Source organism: Phymastichus coffea, unplaced genomic scaffold (assembly GCF_024137745.1).
Source record: "Phymastichus coffea isolate CEN01 unplaced genomic scaffold, Cenicafe_Pcof_1.1 PCOF00005, whole genome shotgun sequence".
Taxonomy (NCBI): Eukaryota; Metazoa; Arthropoda; class Insecta; order Hymenoptera; family Eulophidae; genus Phymastichus; species Phymastichus coffea.
In genome coordinates, this window is record NW_026706816.1 from 2,705,430 (window position 1) to 2,716,543 (window position 11,114).

An 11,114-nucleotide genomic window follows, 5' to 3' on the forward strand; every position below is an offset into this window, starting at 1 on the left:
CTAGCGGTTGGGCTTGGCGCGCGGCACTTGTTGCGACCGGCATTGCCGCGTGCCGCCGATTAGGAGGCGAGTGGTAGGAGAAGGCGTGAGTAGCCAGCTCTCATGCACTCGCGACAGTGACGCGCACGCACGCGAGAGTAATCGGCCGTATTAGTTGGTGACCATCGCTTGCGAAGCCTGCCCCTTTGTTCGGGAAGTAATCGGCAGTCCTCGACAGATTGGCCGGACGGGATTCTCTCTGCCAGCGACGCAGCAGTCAGGAGATTTTCCTGCAAGAAGCCGTCACCAAGACAATACCCGACAGGTTCTTCTGCCAAATCGTCAGCCACACAGCAGCCAAGGGTCTTCCTGCCAAGCCCCCGGTGGGACACCTTCGAGGCTGCCAGCGACAGCGACGTCCGCCGAAATTGGTCAGGTCATCTATTCCTCTCTCTCTTTATATCTCTCCTTTTCCTCGGCGATTTTCACGGTTCGCGTTGCTACGCCAGGCTTTCCCGAGCCGGCGTAATTTTCGGCAGTGTTTAATATAAGTTGTCGTTTGAGCCGGTTAACGAGGTGACATGGCGCTAACGTGCCGGTCATCTCGTTTAGAATAAGTTTGCGTGTTATTAGTAATAAGTGGTTTTTACATTCGTCGGCACTCGAGGTAGTGCGTTTGTAATAAATGGTTTATCAACGAAATTGAGTGTATGAAATTATTTTGCCTGTAGCTCTCCTTTCTGCTTTGCTTGGAGCGATACACCGCCTCCCTTGCCTTCCCCCTTTATAAATAATTGGTAATAGTGTTGAATTTATCGGCATTGCAGGCCGACCCTATTACAATGAAAACAATTATTTATTTAAATACAAGCTAGATACATATAAATTTATATTTGTAATTCATTGTTGTATAGGCTCCTTATTTATCCAAGAATTGTGGGTATTATCAAAGCCAAGCCATTTTACAAAGACTTCATTAACCCGGCTTCTGAGAATTTTTTCTACAATATAAATATCAGGATACATAGCTTTCTGTAGTTCTTGCTCATAAAAACCACCAACAATGGGATTTTCTTGATAATCTAGTAGGTGATATGTTACAGGTTTAGTTCTCGAAATACCATGAATAGTAAAAATTTCTGTAGACCAATTAGGCGTATATCCTTTTTCAAAAACGTGTTTAGACTTGCTTACTCGCATTTTATCTCCTACCTGGAATTTCGGTTTTTTGAAAAGACGATGATCGTAAGAGAATCGTGTCAAGACCTGCATTTCATTTTCTTTAGTCACGTCTTTAGGCTTCATATTTATTGTACGATGTTTTCGATTATTATAAGATTCTATTAAACTGGAGTCAATCCACTTATAATTTCCTATTAAACTGAATTTTTTCCACATAATATTTTTTAGTGTTCGATTGAAACGTTCGCAAATTGATGCTTTAAGATTGCTATATGTAACGTTTGAGTCTATCTTGCGTTATCAAAACAATAGTTCGGACTCTTTGTATTGAATTCGCAATCGCGTCTCCGAGAAAAGCAAGAAGTTGAGACGCGTGTGTTCTAAATGATATATAAAAATCTTTCGAGTAGCAAACCACAAGGCTTTCTAACTCGATGAGATGACGAATTTTTCAACATAAATCGCTCCTCGAGAAAAAATCGCCTTCTAAAGTTATAAGTTATACAATTCAATAATTAAATTACGCCAATTTTACAATAAATTTATGGAAAATTTTTACATGAAAAAATCGCTTGTAATTAGAGGAACGTTATTCAAGTTACAAATGATTAATGTAGCTATCTAATTTTGAATAATAATTAAAAAACGGATTGGCAAAATTTTTTTTTAACGATTTAAAAATCAGCAAATTAGTAACAATCCTAATCATTAATTTTACAGATACATACGACCGATTCGCTATCTAACAGTGCAATTTTAATTGTTTAAAAAAATTATAAATTTTTCATTTATTGATAACTTAGTGAATAATTAGTTATCAAAGTGTCAAATTCTTGCTTCTCTGTTTTAATACATTACGGACGTAATCGCATACTCGAATTAACAATATAATTATTTATTGCAAAATAACTAACACTATCTACTTGTAAATTAAATTTGACTAATAAATACCGACTTGAGAGTTATAGCAACACGAAATTGAGGATAAGCGCATCAAAATTGACTAAAAAATACTTTAGTTTATTCGAAAAACTTCATAATTGTCGATTTTCTATTGTAAACAATAAATTTTCCCACGGTCGGGACGTCACGCTCCTTATATGGTAATGTTTTCGCAGAGTTGCCCTAACACATTTGCATATACGTGAGAAAAGCGCCTTCGCTCCATTACCGCTTTTCTTTGATTGTCTTGTGTATGACGGGTAGCTACTTTGCAGAAGGAAGTAAGAGACAAATCAATCTGGACCGTGACATATAAGTAGAATATAGGTTTATTTTATATTTTCTCATTAAACCTTGAAAATTTGTATTTTAGAACTCTTTGCCTCTATCCACTTGGAGATTTTTAGGAATGCGTCACTTTTTTAATACAGACTCCATTGCGTTTGTGACATCTGTAGCAGTTTTCTGTTTTACTGGAACTCCCCAAGCATATTTAGAGGACGTATCTATAATAGTTAATAGATAGCGAAAACCTTTATTCTCTCTAGAATAGCTTTGCATCTCAACAAGATCATCTTGCCACGTCTCATCTATTCCGCGTACATCGTATTTTCGACGAGGATAGTTTCGACGTGCTGGTTTATGTAACTCATCCACCACTCTTTGATGTTTCATTATTTTAATCTATTTATTATAATTGAATGAATGAAAAGTCAGACGGCGTAATCCTTATTTCTTTCTCCTTATTATCATTATTATTTGTTTGTAAATATTGAATCGCTTCTCCATACGATCGTAATTGTATTCTTATTATATTTAAAGATTTTTTAAGATTATTTATTGTAGTCGTAAGCGTATCGACGTTAGCTTCACTAGTTTTTTGCAGATCATTTATTGTAGTCATAAGTGTAGCGACGTTAGCTTCACTAGTTTTTTGCAATGTTCGTAAGTTTACAGCATCGTTACTCTCCTGAGGATCGGCTATATAACAAATTCTTTTATCATTCGCGTCGTATTGCCCGTCTTAAGTGATATTATACCCTATACCAGGAGGACCTCGATTACCCTCCTTTTTTTCAATATACGTCCAAACACATCAACACTTATTTTATTACTGAGGAATATTTAGGATTCTCTTAATATACATAGCCAGCTTCACGTAATTCTTTAATGATTGAATGAATTTCATTAATATGACTAGGATTACCAGCGGTTTGTTCGGCGATAAGCAATCTCAATCGATCAACGAGCTCGTTTGGATCATTCTAATATACATAATCAAATAATGTTCCTTTTCTTGCTATTTTATAGTTAGGAAAAAGACCTCTTCCATCAATAGTCGATTTTCGCATCTTAGCGCTACTGCTCAAAGATAAATTTGGACCAATATACTTTTTGAATTTATTTACATGCTTATTGCGACATTCTCCATTTGTTTTGTTTCTCTTTCGATGAGCGTTAGTGATTTCAAGAATTTTTATATAATTTTCAATATCCAATGAACTGATTAATTTAGAATTAGGTTCTTTACGAAAGAGAAGTTCCATTAAACCAAGCGTCTTGCTGTATGTTTTATCATTAACAATCACATTATCGTTTTGGAAGGAAATTGGAGAATCGCCTATGACATATGTATTTTCATGCAAGCGAACACCGAATGTCTTGTCTAAATTACTTTTCTGCTGAGGTTCATGCAATAGTCGAACATAGTTTCCTACAATCGAATCGTCCAATAGCTGTTGTCTCTGTTCTGTAGTTACATTTGAACTACTTTTGTTCAAATTTATAGCAGTTGTATCAAGTGATGATTCATCATGATCATCATCATGATCATCAATAGAAATAGCAGACTCAAATGTAGTATCAAACGGTTGTAATGTAGAATTTAATTCATTAGCAGTACTATTGAAATATCTAGATTTGTAGGGAGTGTCAGTTGCTACTTCTGACTTGAAAACATTATCGAACGCGATTTTCTTTTTCTTTTTCGTTGGCTGTTCAGCAGTAGTAGCGTTACTTTTATCAGTAGTTGCCTCTACGAGTTTCTTCAATGGATCAACCATAGGTTTAAAAGTTTCATGCAATGTCTTTTCTAAATCAGCTTTACCGCATTTTGTTAGTTGATACTTGCGTTTTATGGCATCACGAGCCATGGATAATTGCTCGAGCACCTTCTTTTCTGTTTCAAAGTCAGCCATGTTTACGCTTCTAATTTCTAAAGTTAAATAATCTTCATCCACTCACTCATTTATATTTATAGCAAAAGAATCAAATCCCTTTCTATATCGTCTATGATTTATTGGTCTATCTCTGTCGATAACCAAAAACCCATGTTATCGTCTCTCCAACATTTTAAACAAATTGCTTTAAACTTCTCAAAAAACATATCTGAGTTAACATGATCATTGTAAATGTGCTTAATATTCACGCCATGTTGTCGAAACAAAACAAGTAAATTCACATTATCTCGAATGAGATGCTTCGGTATGCGAGCGTATGATTGACAGAGATAGAAACTACCTTCTTTTTTATGTCTTCCCATACAGACGAATACTCTCACGTTGTCCTGCTTTTCAGTGGCTACATAGTCAAAAATCATGATGGAATTTGGATTGGCTTTATCCGGTGAAACTACTGCCTCATGCTCGCTGAATGCATAATACTGTATACCATCAATCGGTTCCAATAAATCTTTTAAAAACTTATACTTTGGTTGATTAAGGGACTTAATCAACTAATACACATAAATGTTTTCAAATCTAAGTTCATTAGGATATGTGATTAGTGTTAGCAAACAGTTAGTTTTCCCATAGTTACTAGGATCACAGAAAACTGCTCGTATACTGTCAGGCAGTAGTTCACCATGTCTTTTTTCTCGTTTTTCCGTCTCAACCACATTATCAAAATTTATGACTTGCAACTTAAGTGGTTGCTCTTTGAAGTCCATATTGTTTTCTAATCACCGATCGAACGACGAATGAGACTACTAACTATAAAAAGACTGTTTATATATTCTTTAGTTTCATTAAGACTTTGTCTTTTGATGAGGTATGATCATTTGTTACAAAAGAAAGACTGGTGCTGCTGGCTTAGTGAATAAGATCATTAATAACTTACCATTCGAAGCTCATTTGCCTGGTTATCAGTATTGCGGGCCGGGAACTAAATTGAAAAAACGACTTGCTTGTAATGATCCTGGAAAAAATCCGCTGGACGCTGCTTGTAAAGATCACGATATTGTTTATTCTCAGAATCGAAAGAACATTGAGGCGAGAAACGAAGCCGACAAAATTCTAGCTAAACAAGCCTGGGATAGAGTGCAAGCGAAAGATAGTAGTTTTGATGAGAAAGTTGCTGCGTTTGCTGTAGCCAACACAATGAAAGTTAAAAGTAAACTTGGTATGGGTGTTAAAATTTTAAAACGAGGAAAGAAACGAGGTAAGGGATTAAAAAATCGCCAACAACAACGACAGCGACGAAAGACACATGTAAAAAGTAAAAATCTATCAATTACATTGAAAAAAATTATTAACGCTACCTCGAGAAGTGTTGTACCTAGTAATAAATCATTCTTTGTCATTCGTTCGGCTATAAAAGGCGCTAAAGAAGCTGTGAAAGAAAGCTGGAGGAAGAAGAAAAATAAATATTCCTCGTATTCTACCAATTGCTAGTAAAGTGGGTGGAGCTCTTCCTTTTTTAATTCCACTATTTGCCGCTTTGAGCGCCACTGGAGCTTTAGCTGGAGGAGCTGCTTCAATAGCAAAAGCCGTTAACAGTGCTAAGGCCGCTCAAAATTAATTGAAAGAAGCTCATAGACACAATAAAACTATGGAAGCTATTGCTATTGGTAAAGGACTTTATTTGAAACCACATCGTAAACGTTATGGTCTTCATCTGAAACCAATTTCAAGTGGAAAAGGTTTAAAAAAAAAGCTCGAAATAACTTTACCTAATCGAGCACTGACAGATCATGATATAAGAAAATATGCTAAAATACTAAAAATTGCAAATTTTTGAGGTGTTTTTATGCGTGATGTTCTACCGATCGATGGACCTGTATATCAAGAGACAGCTTTTGTAAATTTGGATAATAAACGGGGGCCAGGTACTCATTGGGTAGCATATAAAAAGAAAGGCGATGAGGTTATGTATTTTGATAGTTTTGGTAATCTTCAGCCGCCTATAGATCTATTGCTTTATCTCAAAGGTAATAGAATCATGTATAATTATATTAGAAATCAAGATTTTAATACATATAATTGCGGCCATCTTTGTCTCAAATTTCTTTAAACAAACTATAGAAAAGACAACTAGTATAAAAAATACTCATTCGACAAATGACTATCATTTGATATGAATCTGTCATGGAGAATACACTAACATTGAGTCTCTCGGGAACATCATCCGTACACGAATCATATTATTTTCCACCGATCGAATTGATAGCAAACAAAAAATACGTTCTTGGTCTAGTTGAGCTATTGACATTTAATTCAATACCAAACATTGACGTTGGTTATAATAAATTTTACATTGAACGTCAAGAAGCCAGCACTTTACCGACTGGTAGCTACGAAATAGAAGATATTGAAAGCTTTCTCATAGAAGCATTAGCACCTAAATGTATATCGTTTAGCCTGAAACCAAATAATAATACTTTACGTAGTGTACTTTTCAGTGCAGTCAAAAAATACAATTTGAACCAGAAGATACTATTGGATCAATTTTAGGCTCCACTAGACGTACGCTCGTAGAAAACGAAACACATAGTTCTGACTTACCCGTCACTATTCTCAAAGTCAACGCTTTACGTGTAGAGTGTAATATTACTACAGGCTCTTACATAAACGATCGCAAAGTACATACTATATATGAATTTTTCCCAGCAGTCCCACCTGGATATAATATAATAGAAGTTTCCTCTCACGTCATTTACCTTCCGGTCGCTGTGAGGAGCATTGATCATTTTGAAATTCGTATAGTTGATCAAGACGGAAACCTAGTTAACTTTCGAGGAGAAGTCATCACAGTGCTAGTACATATAAAGACCATATCTTAGTAATGGGTATCATTTACAATATAAAGAGCGGCCGAGGCTATATTAAAAGACAAAAATTTCGAACAGCAACCAGTCAACAGCGAGCTATCAGACCGCTCACACCTCAGAATATTCAATTCCTGAAAAGCTTGAGACTAGAAGTCGTCGAAAATCGTGGAAGAAAATATTGTGCATATTAGTGTGTTGTATAAAACAACAACAACAACAACAACAATATGGAGGGAATTCTAGACATTCATTCAGCTGTCGATTTCGACGAGTTTATAGCTCATTATGAAGTTCACGCGCATCAGCTTTATTCATTATCATATTTCAATAATAGCGATGAAATTCATATAGCAATTCAACATCAAGATTTATCTCTGCTTCCATCGCGCAGTATGATTCATATTTGTGGTAGGTTGACCAAGGCGGGCGCTACTACGCCAGTGGAGAACACTATTAGTCAACAACGCCCTCTGTCATTTGTTCGAGGAAATGCGATATGAAATAAATGCTATTGAAATTGATAAAGTGAAAAGTGTAGGCTTAACAACTCTCGTGAAAAATTGACTTTCACTCAATCCATGTCAGAGCTCTATCGCTGAAAATGCCGGATGGAATGGTGATAACAATGAAGTTTTAATATGTAATGCTCTAGGTTTTTTTGATGTTACTATACCTCTCAGTATGTTGATGGGCTTTGCTGAAGATTATCGGAAAATTGTAGTCAATGTCAAGCATGAACTTATTCTCACAAGATCAAGAGATGATTTGAATGCTATTTTGTTTGCTCCAATAGGGAATCCTGCTGCTTCAGAAAAAACAAAAATTACTTTAACTAAGGTTGAATGGTTGATGCCATATGTGATGGTTGCAGACAAAGAAAAAATCAAATTACTCAATTAGATCGGACGAGATCGTGCAATTACAATGAGTTATCGTACTTGGGAAATGTATGAGTATCCAAAATTACCACGTACATCAAAGCATGTTTGGAGTGTTAAGACTTCCAATCAATTGGAAAAGCCTCGCTTTGTTATTTTAGCTTTTCAAACTAAACGTAAAAGTTCGGCGAGTGTTAATTCTAGTAATTTTGATCATTGTAATATTAGTAATGTGAAGCTATTCCTCAATGCTATCCGTATGGAAATCTCAATTTGAATATCAATCAAAATCAGTATGCTGTTTTCTACGATATGTATACTAATTTTCAAAACGCTTATTATGGTAAAGAAAACGAGCCGTTATTCAATAAAAAAGATTTCATTAATAAAGTGCCGCTAATAGATATAGACTGATCCAAACAAAATGAAACATTACAAAACGCGCCAGTCGATGTTCGCCTAGAATTTGAAATTCGGACTGATTTTCCTGAAGATTCTGCAGCCTACTGCTTAATATTACACGATCGTATTGTACAATATAACCCAATTAGTGGCGATGTTAAAAAATTAGTTTGAAATTAACAAGACATTACGTAATCAATGTATACAATGCTTTTCAATAAAAAAGAAAAGAAATTATATATATTGTTGGGATTTAATAAAAACTACCTTTAACCATACTATATAGTAACTATGACGCCCTATACTTTCGATTGGTGAGGTATGGTGACTATGGCGACCTCTACTTTCGAATAGTGAGGTATAGGCTTTTTATAGAACAAACACGTGCCTCTATTCTCATAACGGTTTTGGGAACTAGTAGAGTTCACATTAACTTCAGCATCTTTTCAAATGGATTTTGTAATAGATTTTCAAGGCTTTCAAAGTTTAAACGAGACTTTTGTTTGTAAAGAACTCGCATATCTACCATTAGATATAGATACTGTTCCAACTGTGTTTTTCTTCGAACCACCATATCATTGGTTTCAACTTCCTTTCAAGTGTCGAAAAGTGAATCATTTCTTAGAAATGATGTCATCATGGTTTATTATTGAGACCCGGTCTTATTCCATATAAAAGTTTAGCACGTGTACTAAACAATCATTTAAATAATTCTAGAAATATTTATGTAAAAGGATTAAAAAAGAAACAATGGTTACAAAAAATTTTACCTGAAAAGTAAGTATTTTTATTTATTTATTTTTTTGTTAGAAATTAAAATCATTATTAATTAAAAATTTTTTTCCTTTTTTAGAAAAATTTTAGAACTTGAAAGCGAGATCAGATGTCCACCAATGAGCGCATTACCTTACCCATTAGAAACAATATGTACATATCATTACAATAAACCAGCTAACTTTGTATTTGCCGTTACAAATGCACAAAGATTGTTTTTACGGATAAAAGCTAGACGGAAGCAATCTGAAATGTAAGGTATTGATGAAGTTGACAATATTACATATAAAAATTCAAATCAATATTTCAATATAGCGATGTCAACTACCAAAAATAAAGATTATAGACAGACTGTATTATATTTAATGTATAGTTGAATGAACAATAAATTAATAATTAATCGAAAATTCTATAAGTTTTATTAATTAATATTCAAATTAAATCAAACTGTGAGGTTGAAAGATTCCCGAAATATAATGAAACTACTATAGCGCTTGCTTAGAGAAAGAGAGAGAGAGAGCAGCATATAGCTTACCAAGCTATATGCTACCCTCTCTCCAACGGCCGACATGTCCTACTATCGAAGGAGAGCGAGAGAGAGCGAGAGCGAGAGAGAGAGGGAGCAGCATCCTCACTATACAGCTTATACGTCTAGCAAGCTAGAGACGCTACCCCCTCTCCAAGGGCTATACGGTGCACGCTCCTAGCAAGCAGCAAGAAACGTTACCCCTGCTCCAAGGGCTATACTATGCACGCTTCTAGCAAGCAGCTAGAGACGCTACCCCCTCTCCGTGAACCTAGACTCAGCCAGCATAAGCTTACTAACGAAGCACCCTACTATCGGAGGAGAGCGAACGAGAGAGAGAGAGATACATTTTGTTATGTAATTTATTAATTTTTTTATTTATTTATATAATTATTAAATATAATATTACAATTATTTATTTACATGATGTTTTTTTAATTTTTTTTTTTACCGTATGGTTTGGAAAGTTGTGTTGGCCTTCGAACCATTCCGGGATACATTATATTTACGGTTTCTATTTTCTTCAGTTTTATTTTCCGCTTGTTGGTGGCGGTGGTAGTGGGGATGGTGGCAGTGGTGGTGGCGGCGGTGACGGTGGCAGTAGTGGTGATGATGGTGATGGCATTGGTGGTAGTGGTGATGGTATAATTTTATAATTAATGATGTGATTATTAAAAAATTATACCTTAAAAAATTTTTTTTTGGGGGGTAACGACGCAAAGGGATTCCTCCTTTTCCTCGCTGTTTCCACCAACACCTTTTCGGTTGCAGACTTTTCGGCTGCAGGCTTTTCAGCTGCAGGCTTTTCGGCGGCAGCCTTTTTGATTGCAGCTTGTTCGGCTGCAGCTTTCTTGACTGCAGCCCTTTCAGCTGCAGCTTTTTTGGTTGCAGCCCTTTTAGCTGCAGCCCTTTGAAAAGCGGCTCTTTGGGCATCAGCCTGCTGACTTGCTGAGCGCTCAGCAAACTCCAATATCTGCTGCAACTAAAAAACAAACAAATATTTATATATTTATATGAAGCAACTTATAAAAAGTAAAATTTCTTACCTCGATCACTCCCTGCAGCAGCTGGCCAATCCTCAGTTTTTGAGCAGGATCGACCATGATTGAATGAAGCTGAAAAATACAATATATGAGATTATAATAATTAATAATAAATATATAATAAAATTACTTACGACTGATAAAATTGCTAATAGTAGATGGTAAAATGATGCTGTCGGAATACCCGCCAGCAGGTTTGGAGGAGTCTAAAAAAAAGATATATAAATTAAATTATAATATTAATATAAAGATTACTTTTTTTTTTACTTACATTCGCCATGAATACGATCATAGCATTTAATTTTCGTATAATTTCCAATGAATTCATGATGCACTTTTTT